At 34.7% G+C, this 14,436-nt stretch overlaps 1 pseudogene; it reads right to left on the bottom strand.

Annotated features, from left to right (window-relative positions):
• Positions 1–2,455: 2,455 nt before the first annotated feature.
• Positions 2,456–14,436, bottom strand: part of LOC122890170 — a 45,814-nt pseudogene continuing 33,833 nt past the window's right edge.

Here is a 14,436-nt window from a genome sequence, read left to right as displayed (position 1 = left end):
CCTTTAAAGGCCTCACCTTTCTTTATTTTTGTTCAGTAATTTTTGTGACTTGTTGGATTTTAAGAACGTATATTTAAAGAATGTACTTAAAAATTAGGCCTAAAGATATACTAAAAAATATGAGAAGAAAACTAGTAGTATATTTGTATTATTTATCCTTTCATAAACATTACATTCTATATGGAATATGGAATTAAAATGCTTGGTTACACCATTCCTGACATAGATGGACCCAACCTTGTGCATTATTTTTTTAAAATTTTTTTCAGTATTATTTATTTATTTATTTATTTTCAGCATAACAGTATTCATTATTTTTTCACCACACCCAGTGCTCCATGCAATCCGTGTCCTCTCTAATACCCACCAGCTGGTACCCCGACCTCCCACCCCCCCCGCCACTTCAAACCCCTCAGATTGTTTTTCAGAGTCCATAGTCTCTCATGGTTCACCTCCCCTTCCAATTTACCCCAACTCCCTTCTCCTATCTCCCCTTGTCCTCCATGCTATTTGTTATGCTCCACAAATAAGTGAAACCATATGATAATTGACTCTCTCTGCTTGACTGATTTCACTCAGCCTCATCTCTTTCAGTCCCGTCCATGTTGCTACAAAAGTTGGATATTCATCCTTTCTGATGGAGGCATAATACTCCATAGTGTATATGGACCACATCTTCCTTATTATCAAGATTAAGTTCATAATCACTTGATTTTTGTTTTTGATCTCTGTGGTGTTTAAGTAATTCTGATTGTAAGCAATACATTTGAAATAAACAATACTAGCACAGAGATTATAAAGATGAAAAAAGTTACCACTTCCTCATAACAGGGAGATCATATCATCAGTTCTGTCATTCTGTGTAACCACTTGAAGTTTTTGTGTTTAAATTTCTTTGGACTTCTTAGACATTTGGAAGATGCTAGAATCAACCTTGAGGAAACAAACACATGGATAGTATTGTAATTTTTGGAATTTGTAATGGGATTTTTGTGACTTTCCTAAATGTACGTTTCCTGGCTCTAAGTATTATATCGCTGTATGTGAAACTTTTCAGAATTAAAAGGAATGAGAATTCTTGATCGCCTATGGCTGGACATAGGTTTATGTATCTGGCTATATGGTCTAAGAATTGCAAAGACCAATTATGGCAGTCATTCATTATCTTATTTATAGAAGTTACTTCATTAAGAAAACAAGTAGATTGGAATTCAGCTTGGGTAGTACACATAGAGCTTCATTATGCCTCAGGCTAATGTGTATGTGTAAGTTTTTTTTCTCCTTTACCCCTTCCCCCACCTATTTTTTTTAAAAAAAGACATTAATGTAATTAAAAGAATTAAAAGAACATTAATGCATTACTTTTTTATTTTTTGTACTTTACTATTTAGTTTTTAATTTTTAGTGACATGATTATATATTCTGAGTTTAATAAAAGAAAATATTCATTGTTTCCTTTTTGGACATTATTAATGTAATTAATTTCATTAGTGATTATTGCTAAAAGTAATTTTGTTGTGTAGAAGAATGCTGTAAAAGTCTCCATATAATCAAAAGTGCTAAGTATGCCTCATTTACATCTAACTGTTTAAATATATCTCTTGTCAGTCAGAAGAACCGTTCTTAACTTAGTTTCTTTTTTTATTTTTATGGTTTACCTTGTAAGTGTATTCTGACCCTAAATGCCAGTATTTAAAGGCAAGTGCTGGAGGCCTTTTTGCTATTTCAAATGCTTTCTTATGCATGGAATTTAAAAATTGTTGCGCACAATATTTGGCTCTTTATGCCATCAGCAATTTATTTTTCTATGCTGTATGAGAAAAGAATCAATAAAAAGGTTATATAAGTTTCTGTTTTGATATCCTCAGTATCCCATGTATAAAGGAGTTGGAAATATCTGACTTGACAACGTAAGGTCAAAAAATGGGAGATTATTTTAGGAGGGGGAATATCTTCTAACATAATCCAGAGCAATTGAACTACCTTACTGGACCCCATCTATCATACTTTCCTTTTATTTTGTGTCTTACTATCCAGTTATAAAGGGTTGTTCAATAAAGTAAGAACAGATACTCAGACATATACAAGGCTTTGTGTGGAAAGTATCTATAGTCCTTTCAACCAGAGATTTTACTGGTGCATAGTTTTAGGTAGGAAGCCAGTTAGAACATTCAGAATTCCTGTAACAAAGGAAATTTATAGGAAAAAGTATTTTGTATTTGAAGAGGGTTGTGAACTATAAACACAAAGGATTTACTTGCCTCAACATTGTGCTGAGGTTCTTGACCAAACTTTAACTTATCTTCCATCTGTACTTAGGTCATGACTTGTGTCCTTAAAGATGGCCCTACCTCTCATATTGAGTCTTTGCTGAAGAAAATGTGATCTCTGGAATTGGACCTGGAAAGCCTCCCCAAGAGTGGTGGGCTAGTGGGGACCTGGGGCTATCTGTCCATCAAGGAGTATAGAGGTCTCCTGACCTTCTGGCTTTTAAGAGGTGGAAGGATGGCAGCAAGAGCTTAATTTTGGCACTCTGCATATACCATTTCTGAGGGGATACCCACCTATGCACAAGGTTTTCATTTTCCTTTCCCTTTTGAGGCATTTGTTTCTGGCACTTGATACTAAACAAGATACACACTCTACCTAATGACAGAGCATACATACTTTTTTATTAGCAGAATTTTCCATCTTGTGACACAGAAGCTGTAGAATTATTTAGCAGAAAGAAAGCTGGCCCCTGGGGAACGATTTTTCTCTTACTTAACCAATAAAGACCCAACTGGAAACGAAAAAAACAAAAGCAAACAAAAACCCCCCAAATTTGGGCACCTTTGTCTTAGTTGGAGTATAAACTTATACAGTCAGTTTATACTAGAATCTCTCCTCTCCTACAGTAGTATGAATAATACTGTTTTGCCACTTATCAAAAAGTGTTCAGCTGTGTTATTCTTTGTCAGGGGCACATGTATTTGATCCTATTTATAGAGCATATGTTTCTGAAAATGTGTGGTAAAAACAATCAGGCTTCTTAAGTCACAGACTAAAACTGCAGTGAGTCTCTTTTTCCGCAGTTACGAAATTATATATCAGTATTAAGGTAGAAATATTTGAGGATTTTTAAAAAGAGAATTATAAAGGGACTATATCTTTATAGGTAGCATGTCCTCCTTGGTTTGATGAACAGAATTGAAGAATCTCAATATTACTAAATTCTTATTTAAATATTAAGGAATATTGAGGGAACTAGTTGTCAAAAAACATAGGATTATTTCCCTCTTAGGGTAGAATGGATTAATTATAAATATACACAGTATATTTAATATTTAATTGTAAATACATACAATACAAATACATTTAATTATATAAGTATAATTAAATATACTTAATTATAAATATACACAGCATATTTAACCAAGAGTAAAATATTTAGGCGAGGCACAGGTCTTAACGAAATGTGGGGGAGAGTGTGTCACAAATTGATTCACAGAGGTTGAATTAAATGGAGTGATCTTACTTATGCTTCCTGGCTTACTATGCCTGCTGTGTCTCAAAAGTCTGTTCCCTTTTTTCTTTTCTTTCTTAAACTTTTGACAACAAAACAAGCAACATTTATAACAAAGAAAATAACAGTTGCCACACAAGCCAGCAGGAACCCCATCACATCCAAAGATTGGTACTGGAACCAGGTGAGGTTTTAAGAAGGTGGGTGTTGACTGCTTTGTGACAAATGACAATCCAGAAGACTGGTTGATCAAGAGGCTTTATAAGCTGATCATGATGAATGGTTGATAACCACGTAGCATTCTCCTTATAGCTGAAAGAAAACCAAATGATTTACAGAACAAAGTAAAGGTGGATGAAAAAGATAAATGAAATTTTCATGTGTATGTGTAAGGGTTTGTGTGTGGGTGGTAAAAATGAGTGCCACGTAACACTGGAGAAAAATTCTATTATTTTCCTTAGAGACAATTAGAGATATTTATGGGCTGGAATTTGTTGACAGTCTAGGACTTCAAGCTGTGAAGAAAAAGAAACTAGGAGATGACAATTATTTCCCATTTAGAAAAAGTGGAGTGAGTTCATTCTGAAAGGCCAAAAAAAAAAAAAAAGTCAAAATACATGATTTTGACATGGTAATTTTGAATTATCCAGTACGGAGTTGTTAATAGATTTGGTAAACAAGTTTCAAAATACTGTGATAATCCAGAGAGAGGAGACAAGTCCAAGTGAAGTTCAGGGGCATGTCCGGGCGGAGCTGATCAAGAGCTGGTATTGACTTGACAGTGGTGAAGTCCTGCTTACAAGTGTGGAATGGATTGTGTTGTTTTGAGTCTTGACTCTGATACCTTGTTGTGTGCTTTTTTCTCCATTTCTGTTTTTCAGTTTTTCATTTTTGAATGGATAGGAATAATGTCTTTTTTTTTTTTTTTTTAAAGATTTTATTTATTTGACAGAGAGAAATAACAAGTAGTCGGAGAGGCAGGCAGAGAGAGAGAGGGAAGCAGGCTCCCTGCTGAGCAGAGAGCCCGATGCGGGACTCGATCCCAGGATCCTGAGATCATGACCTGAGCCGAAGGCAGCGGCTTAACCCACTGAGCCACCCAGGCGCCCAGGAATAATGTCTTAATCTGATTATTTGAGGAATAATGTATTGATTCTTGGAGTTGTCCAATTCTTGGAGTTGATTTTTGGAGACTTCCATTTGGGTTTGGTATTGTGGTTTTTCTAGTTAGTATTGCCATTTTAGAATCTGTGGAGAGTGCTCAATATTTCACTTGTAGGCATTGCTAGTTGCATTTTCTACTGTTGAAATGATTATGGACTAAGACAAGGAAGAAGGATTAATAAAGAGGGCTTTACAAACTTTAAATCACAAAGTGCTCTGACACCTTAGCAATAACCATGGAGGTAACTTCTGTCCCTGTCCTATGAAAACTAGTGAGAGCACCACTGAGTTTGTGAGAGGGGGGAAATAATCCTGAAACATATTTGTAATACAATAAGGAACAACTATATTGAAGAACTGATTACTTAATCCATACAAAAGAATTAGTATTTCATAAGCATTCAGTACATATCAGCTAATAAATTTTCCTCACTTTTTGGGCACAGCTTTTCCTTATTAATAATTAGTTAAAAGTAGAAAGATAGGCTTTTTCATAAAACTGCCAAATGAACAATACCATCCTTAAGAAGCAAAAAATGTGCTTCTCATGGTGCTTATTTAGGATGAATAATCAATTAAATAGCACTGCTTTTAAATGCAGATGTCCCCTGTGATATTATAACCAAACATTCACAAAATTTTATTTCTAAAGTCATTATGAAACAAAAAGGGGAAATATATACTTAATTATGATACTGGTAATAATAGAGTATAGGAAATCAATGTGTATCCTGAAGTAATTTGGAAACCAAATATTTCTAGTCCAGAAAATTTGGCTTTTAAACAGGATTATCCCAGTAGATCTCTTCTAAGTCAATTACTTTTTGATTTTTACAGTTCTATCAAAAGAAGCATAACCAAATTACTGAGTATAACTGCATTTATAAATAGTATTCACAAAGTTTTAATTGGATACATTTGAAAGTTGTAGAATGTTTAAATTTATATAAATGTGTACATTTACATATTTTTCTCTAAAAATAATTTATATTTTTCTCTAAAAATATATACATAAATGTATATATTTATATATAAAATTTATATAAATATAAATTTATATAAAATATAAATATATAATAAAGCTATATAAATGTATACATTTACATATTTTTCTCTAAAATAATTTATATTTTTCTCTAAAAATATATACATATATACTTACATAAATACATACATATATACATAAATATATATTTTTCTCTAAAAATATATACATAAATATATATTTATTTATAATATACATTTATATATTATATATAATATATTTAAATATACATAAATGTGTAAATTTATAATGTATCAGTGATGGAATCAAAATATTAGCATAGGAAATTTTGGAGGTGTTTAATGGAAATTCAAAATTGATAACATCATGCTGGTGTACAGAAATTAAACCATTTTAGAAGAGTTTAAAACGAAGTTCTCATGCTGAAAGTTGTAATTGTGCTGATAAATACTGTTACAACACTCATGGTTCCCTGCTTTGTTCTCAGTGTTTCCTCTTAATCTTTCTGTTAACCATTTTGATGATTCTTTTTATTGATTATGTCAAAAATTACTGTCCTTAAACCTCTTGCATTTTCCCTAAATGCAAGAAACCTTACTCTGACACTCAGAATGGATTATTGAAGTTGGTCTTCCAGCACTGAGCAAATCTTACTTGTAATTGTTTTCATAGCAGGACTCATGGCTTCCTGCCTGGCTTTCATATGCACATCTCTCTAGAAATAGTGTCTGGTAAAAAAAAAGTACTCAGGAAGGATCATTAATGATTATCCTCAATGCATTGAGCAAATCTGTACTTGACATTTTATTAAGTTCAAACTAATAGCTCCTCCCTTGGCCTTTAAGTGAGCAATATTATCAGGTGGATCTGCAAACAAAGGAATGCCCATCATAGGGATACCATGGTAATTGGCATCATAGATGCAGTTGGTTCCACAGTGAGTTATAAAAGCTTTGGTTTTTGGATGACCTAGGATTGAGTGAATTTCACTAAAATTAGTAACTATGTCTTTAAATCACCACAGTAAGGGCCCCAGAGAGCCCTTGCACCACAGAGGGAGAGCTACCTCAGGGTTCTCTCCAGCAGACCTGTGGCCACCCTTCTGATTTGGACTAGATAATGCTCTTGGTGAAGACCTGTTTGCCCAGAATTGTTTCAGAGTCGTTCTGTCGTCGTTCCCTGATTGATGCAAATTAAAAATATGTATATTACTTACTATGCTAGAATAACTCCACGCTGTTCAGTGTACTCTCCTTCCAAAGTGGGAAAAATGTAGAGGAGCAAAAATTTCCTGGATACCTGATCAAAACCACATGCTTTTTTTTTTTTTTTGAAAACCATATGCTTATCCTTTTCTCCTACTCTTCCTGTCCATTCGTCCCTCCCTCCCTCCCTCCCTCCCTTCTTCCATTCTTCCTTTTCTTTAAATTGATTATTCTTATTTCTCTGGAACATAATGATCTAGCTTTCCCAATACAAAAATATACTTCCTCATCCTAATCATTGTCTCAAAACTTCTTTTCAAAATTATTTTTAGAGGAAAAGGAAACAGTTTGCAAACCTCAGTGGTCTTGTAGACTGTTTTGTAGAACATTCTTCAAAAGTATAATTCTCCCCTGATGGCATTAATTTCAATATGATACTGAACTTTCCTATGACTTACATAGTGTGTCCTAGTGTAGTGTAATTCCAGTGACTGTAGCAACAGTTAAGATTACCTAAACTGTTTTGTTTCATTGGCCTAAAATGAAAATTTTAGTCTTGTTTGACTGGCCTGAAACTCCTTCATCCATGCTGTGGAAGATGGTCCCCTATAGTATTACACTAATCTATTCTCTGCAGATTAATCACTGATACAGACTAGTTCTCATTCCCTGACATCCTTGTGAAAATAAGCTTATTGCAAGAAAATTTGCGAAAGTATAAAAAATTGCAAAAAAGGAAGTAAGTTTTAATCATGCTATCTGGAGATATGCCTAGTTTAAAATTTTTTTAATTGAAAAAAATATATAAAACATTGTGTAACTTAAGGTGCACAACATGTTGACTTGATACATTTATATATTTAATATGATTTCCATCATAATTATAGCATCTCTATCTTGTCACATGATTATTTCCTTCTTGTGGTTAGGATGATTAAGATCTAGTCTCTTAGCAAGTGTGAGGGTTATAATACATTATTTTTGTATTCACCATACTGTGCATCAGCTCTTTTAAGACTTACTACTGCTAGTTACAAGTTTGTACCCTTAAAAAATACCTCTATTTCCCCACTTGCTAGGGTGGTTAGCCCCTGATAACTGCTATAATCACTCTGTTTTTATGAGTTTGGCTTATTTAGATTACACATATAAGTGATACAGTATTTATTTTTCTCTCTTTTTGAAAAGATAAAATTGACAAATATTTACATAGACTAAGGAAAAAAAGACTCAAAATTAGAAATGAGAGAGGAGACATAATTGATAATACAGAAATGCATAGGAAACACAAAAGACTACTATGAACAATTATATACCCACAAGTTACATAACATAGAAGAAATGGATAAATTCTTAGAAAAACACAACCTACCAAGACTGAATAGTGAATTAGTAGATATCTGAACAGACCAATAATGAGTAAAGAGATTGAAACAGTAATCAAAAACTTCCCAACACAGAAATTCTCCAGGAATAGACAGCTTCACTGGTGAATTCTACCAAACATATAAAGAAAAATTAATGCCAGTCCTTCTCAAATGCTTCCAAAAACTTGAAGAAGAGGGAGTGCTTACAAAATCATTCTCCAAGGCAAGCATTATCCTGATACTAAAGCAAAATAAGGACACCACAGAAAGGAAAACTATAAATCAGTATCCCTGATGAGTATAGATACAAAAATTCTCAACAAAATATTAGCAAATTGAATTCAAGACCATATTAAAAGTATTATACAACATAACCAGGTGGGATTTATCCCTGGGATGCAAGGATGGTTCAACATGGAACTCAATCACAGTAATATATCACATTAATAGAATGAAAGACAAAAATAGCACGATCCTCTCTATAGAGGCAGAAAAGGTGACAGAATACATCTTTTCATTATGAAAACCCTCAACATGTTGAGTATAGAAGGAACATACCTCAACATAAAGGTTATAGATGGCAAACCCACAACTAACATACTAAATGGTGAAAAATTGAAAGCTTTTCCTCTAAATCAGGAAGAGAATAAGATACCACTGTTGACACTCATATTCAATATAGTACTAGAAGTCCTAACTAGAGCAACTAGGCAAGAAAAGAAGTAAAAGGCATCCAGCTGGAAAAGAATAAGTTAAATTGTGGTTATTTTCAGATGATATGATTTTGTGTATGGAAAATTCCAAAGACTCGCCCAGAGAAACCATCGGAACTAATCAACTAGTAAAGTTGCAGATAGAAAACTGATATACAGAAATCAGTTGCACTATTATACACCAATAATGAAACATCTGAAAAATAAATACTGTCTTGGTCACAAGAGCATCAAAAACAATAAAATAGGTATAAATTTAACAACAGGGAAAATAAATAAATTTAACCAAAGAAGTGAAAGGTCTGTGCAGCAAAAACTACTTTGTGGGGAAAAAAATAGAAGACACAAGTGAAAAAAATCGTATGTTCATGGATGCAAAGAATTAATATTGCTGAAATGTCCAATCTACCTAAAGCCATCCATAGATTCAATGCAATCCCTATCAAAATATCAATGATGGGGGCACCTGGCGGGCTCAGTCTGTTAAGGGTCTGACTCTTGATTTTTGGCTTGGTCATGATCTCAGGGTTGTAAGATGGAGCCCCGTGTTGTGCTCTGTGCTGAGCTTGGAACCTGCTTAAGAATCTTTCTTTTCCTCTCCCTCTGCCTCTCCCCCCAGTCATGCTCTCTATAAATAGATAAATAAATAAGTGACATTCTTCACAGAGATAGAACAAACTATCCTAAAACTGGCATGAAACCACAAAAGACTGCAAATAGGCAACACAACCCTCAGAAAGAACGAGTTTGAAGTCCTCACAGTCCCTGATTTTAAACTGCATTAAAAAGCTATAGTAACTAAAATAATATGGGATCTGCATAAAAAGAGAATATAGACCAGTAGAACTGAACACAAGAGTCCAGGGACACATGGGTAGCTGGGTCAATTGAGTGGCTGGCTCTTGATTTTGACTCGTCATGATCTCAGGGTCCTGGGATCAAGCCCTGTGTCAGGCTCCGTGCTCAGTGAGGAGTCTGCTGGAGAATTCTTTCTCCCTCCGCCACTACCTCCAGTTGCATGTATGTGTGTTCTCTTTCTCTCAAATTAATTTAAAAAAGAATGTAAGAATCAAATTCTGCATGTATAGGAATACCCAATGGGAAAAGGATGATCTCTTCAGCAAATGGTGTTAGGAAGACTGCATATACATGCATAAAAATGAAATTGGACCCTTATTTTACACTACTCACAAACCCAAATATATCAGAGACTTAAACGTAAGATGTGATACCATAACGCTCCTTAAAGAAAACATAGGGAAAAAGCTCTTTGACATTGGTCTTGACAGTGAGTGACTTTTTTGGATATGAGACCAAAACCATAAACAACAAAAACCAAAAACCAACAAGTGGGACTACATCAAACTTAATAGCTTTCACATAGCAAAAGAGATGTCAAAATGAAAAAACAAACTACAGAATGGGGGACAGTTTTTGCAAACCATATATTGGGTAAGGGGGTTAATATAAAAAATAAGGAACTCCTACAACTCAATTCCAAAAACCAATCTAATTGAAAAATGGGCAGAGGAACTACATAAACATTTTCCCAAAGACACCCAAATGGCCAATCAGGTACTTGAAAAGATGCTCAACATCACTGATCATTAGGGAAATGTGAATCAAAACTACAATGAGATATCACCTCATGTCTGTCAGAATGGCAATTCTTAGGAAGTGATAAGTGTTGACGAGGATGTGGAGAAAAGGGTATCCTTGTGCATTGTACTCAGGAGTGTAAATTGCTTTAGCCACTAATGATAAACAATACGGCGATTCCTCAAAAACTAAGAGGTACCTTATAATCCAGCAATTCTGCTTCTGGGTGTATGCTCAAAAAAAAAAAAAAAGAAAAACAGGATATTGACAAGATATATGCATTCCCATGTTTGTTGAAATATTTACAACAACCAGTGGAAACAACCTAAGTGCCATTTGTGACCACATGGATGGAACTTGAGGACATTATGCTAAAATTTGTATGTTTTCATTCTAATCTTTATTCATATAATTAAGTCTACGTTATGATATATGTTTTGAAAATTTTAATCCCAATTTGTTGTATATTTTCATTGTGCAAGAAAATTGTGATCTTATATTTATCATTTTGCCCCTCTCTTTTCAACCAAATCTCATAAATACAGCTCATTAAGTGTGATTAAGCTTTTTTTTTTTTTTAAGATTTTATTTATTTATTTGACAGAGAGAGATCACAAGTAGGCAGAGAGGCAGGCAGAGAGAGAGAGAGAGAGGAGGAAGCAGGCTCCCCGCGGAGCAGAGAGCCCGATGCGGGACTCGATCCCAGGACCCTGAGATCATGACCTGAGCTGAAGGCAGCGGCTTAACCCACTGAGCCACCCAGGCGCCCCTGATTAAGCTTTTTTTGATTAAACCTATTATAATGGCATGATATACACAAATATAAGTTATTTAATTATTACTTAATTTTGGATATTTAGATTACTTCCAGTGTTTACTTTTATGAATAATTGCGTCAAATTTTGTACATCTTGATTATTTTTCTCTGCATAGTTCTATGAATATATTATGAAGCCAAAGGCTATAAAGAATTTTTAAGACTCCTGATGCATTCTGCCAACTGTCTTAATTCTTTAAAAAGAGTACAAAAATTTTCTGAGAACTTAATAATTAATGGAAAAGTAAGTAGTTTGGAAAAACCATTTCTTTATATAATTCTTAACAATCACTGACATGGATTAAAATCTTGTTTTTGCAACTTCAGAACAGCTCCTATTAGTAATTATTATAATACTGCTATTTATCCTCCTCCTGTCCTCCTCTTTCTCCTCTTTTTCCCCTTCCTATTGACAGCTACTTTTTCAAAATTTAACAGGAAATCTTTCAAGGGTAAGGTTAGATAACATGGAATTTTCACTAATCTTATCTTGGTCTTAGAACCTTGTGAAAGTTGTAGATCACCTAAACAATTTGCAATCAAAAGGTACACTTTGTTTTACTCTCAAACAAGATACCAGTTTTATATTGCCACCACTAAGGAGGTAGACAAAAAGGATCTCTTAAGAGATCAGAAAATTGTTCACTAAAGATCACTTGCTTTTTATTTATGTCTTCAAGGTATATAAATTTAGGGGAGTCTGGGTGGCTCAGTCAGTTAGGTATCTGCTTTTGGCTTAGGTCATGATCCTGGGGTTCTGGAATCAAGAACCCTGTGTTGGGCTTCTGACAGTGTTTGCTTTTCCCTCTCTATCTGCCCCTCTGCCCCCTCATGCACACTCTTTCTCTCTCCTTTTAAAAAAGAAAAAGGTGTATCAATTTAAAACATACTAGTTTCTTATTTTCCTTCATAAGGAATATCATCCTATGAACTGAACAGAATATAATTTTAAACTGAGGGCAGTTTTCAGATTCAAGTAGTAGAGATCATTTAGTCTTTATAATATGTGCAGAATTTATGGTTCTTATTATATATGCAGTGTACAATTTTTCTGTGTTCATTCTGTCAGGCAGCTATGGTGTTGAGATGTATGTTCCCTGGGGAGCTTTACTGAGGTTTTTCTGTAAGTTTGGTGTAGGTAGACAACACCTGTTCTGACTGACTACACCATCTCTTCTAATGCTCTAAGATGTAAAACCCTGGGACCTCATATGAGGAATGATTTAAATGCTGCAGTGGAAGAAAGTAAATGTTGGATTTGGCTCTGAAAGTGTTGGGTAACACATTTATATTGTTGAGTCATGGTTCTACTTTTAGTTAGAGCACTATTGAAAAGCCCTAACCCTTACAAAAAAATTTTTTTAACATTTTAATGTGCTCACTTCCTTGCCCCCATTTGTACATTTACTTTTAAACAAGTTTATAGGAAACATGCTCTCTAGGACTGTGTGAGAATATAATATTGAGGGGCGCCTGGGTGGCTCAGTGGTTTAAGGCCTCTGCTTTCAGCTCAGGTCGTGATCCCGGGGTCCTGGGATCAAGTCCCGCATCCGGCTCTCTGCTCAACGGGGAGCCTGTTTCCTCCTCTCTCTCTAACTGCCTCTCTGCTACTTGTTATCTCTGTCTCTGTCAAATAATTAAATCTTTAAAAAAAAAAAAGAATATAACATTGATGTGTTGGAAAGCCAGTTACTATTGAGGAATTAGATTTGGATGGCTGGCAGCCTATGGATTCATTGTTTATAGTGTGTGACAGCAACAAATTAACAGTGATGACAGTAGTTAACATTTCTTCTGGAACACTGGGTATGTGCCAGAGACATTTTGGATGTTTTATATGTACTATTCCCCTCCCCCTACACCAACAACATGAGGTTGGTACTCTTATTACCAGTAAGTGTCATCTCCCTGTGAACATTGTAGTCAGTTTTCCATCACTGTTGCCTTTTTTTTTTTTTTTTTGGCAACAGCCTGCCAAGTGGTTCCCCATTCCACTCTTGCTCCTTTACAATCTAACTCAGTAACTACATCCTGAGAGATTTTTTTGTTAAAAAGAAAATGTAATCATGTTTCTCCCTTTCTGTTAAACCTTTTCATTTTCTCCTTAACCCTTAGCCCACACTACTATTTATAATTAGCTGTCTTCAGCGTCTCTCTCCAGCATCATCTGTCCCTTTACTTAGCCTCTTCCTGCTAGAATAAGTTTGGAGTTCTTGGGAAATGCCATTCTTACTCTCCCTGCTTTTCTTTTGTGTTTTCCTCTACCTTCTGCTTCCCTTTTCTACATGTTCCTGCATATCCTTAATGGTCAGTGACTCAGAGATCTTTTCTGTGATTCCCACTGAATGTTCCTTACCATTGTGATCTTTTCTTTATTATAACATGTTTCATACAGTTTTTATTATGTGCTTGTATTCTCTCTTTCCAGATAAGGTGTCTGGTGGTGGTGGCAGAAACTGTCTACACTGCTTCCCTGAATATTGACACCTCTGCAATATGTTAGCTACTTCGTAAGGATTCTTTTAATGAAGATCTGATACTTACATATTGAATAATATAGGCCTTAATTAAACTGACACTATTCTCAAAGTCTCCTAGGTATTCCACTTTATTTTGTGATGATAATGAAATTCAGATACTTGTGTTGACTTAGAAATACATGAGTCTCTAAGTAGGTCACTGTATCTGGCTCCCTGTGTGTCTCTCACTATAAATAAACACTCTAAATAAAGAATACAGAGCCATTCATATTGAAAATGCAAAGTAAAGCAAAACCAAGAAATAGATTACCTTAGATTAGTTGACCATAGAGTTGAGGGTCTATTTCTGGGCTCTCTATTCTGTTCCATTGGTCTATGTGTCTGTTTTTGTGCCAGTACCATGCTGTCTTGATGATGACAGCTTTGTAATAAAGCTTGAAGTCCGGAATTGTGATGCCACCAACTTTGGCTTTGTTTTTCAATATCCCTTTGGCTATTCGAGGTCTTTTCTGGTTCCATATAAATTTTAAAATTATTTGTTCCATTTCTTTGAAAAAGATGGATGGTACTTTGAGAGGAA

The sequence above is a fragment of the Neovison vison genome, chromosome 11, assembly GCF_020171115.1.
Source record: "Neovison vison isolate M4711 chromosome 11, ASM_NN_V1, whole genome shotgun sequence".
Lineage (NCBI taxonomy): Eukaryota > Metazoa > Chordata > Mammalia > Carnivora > Mustelidae > Neogale > Neogale vison.
This window is presented reverse-complemented; position numbering and strand designations above follow the sequence as displayed.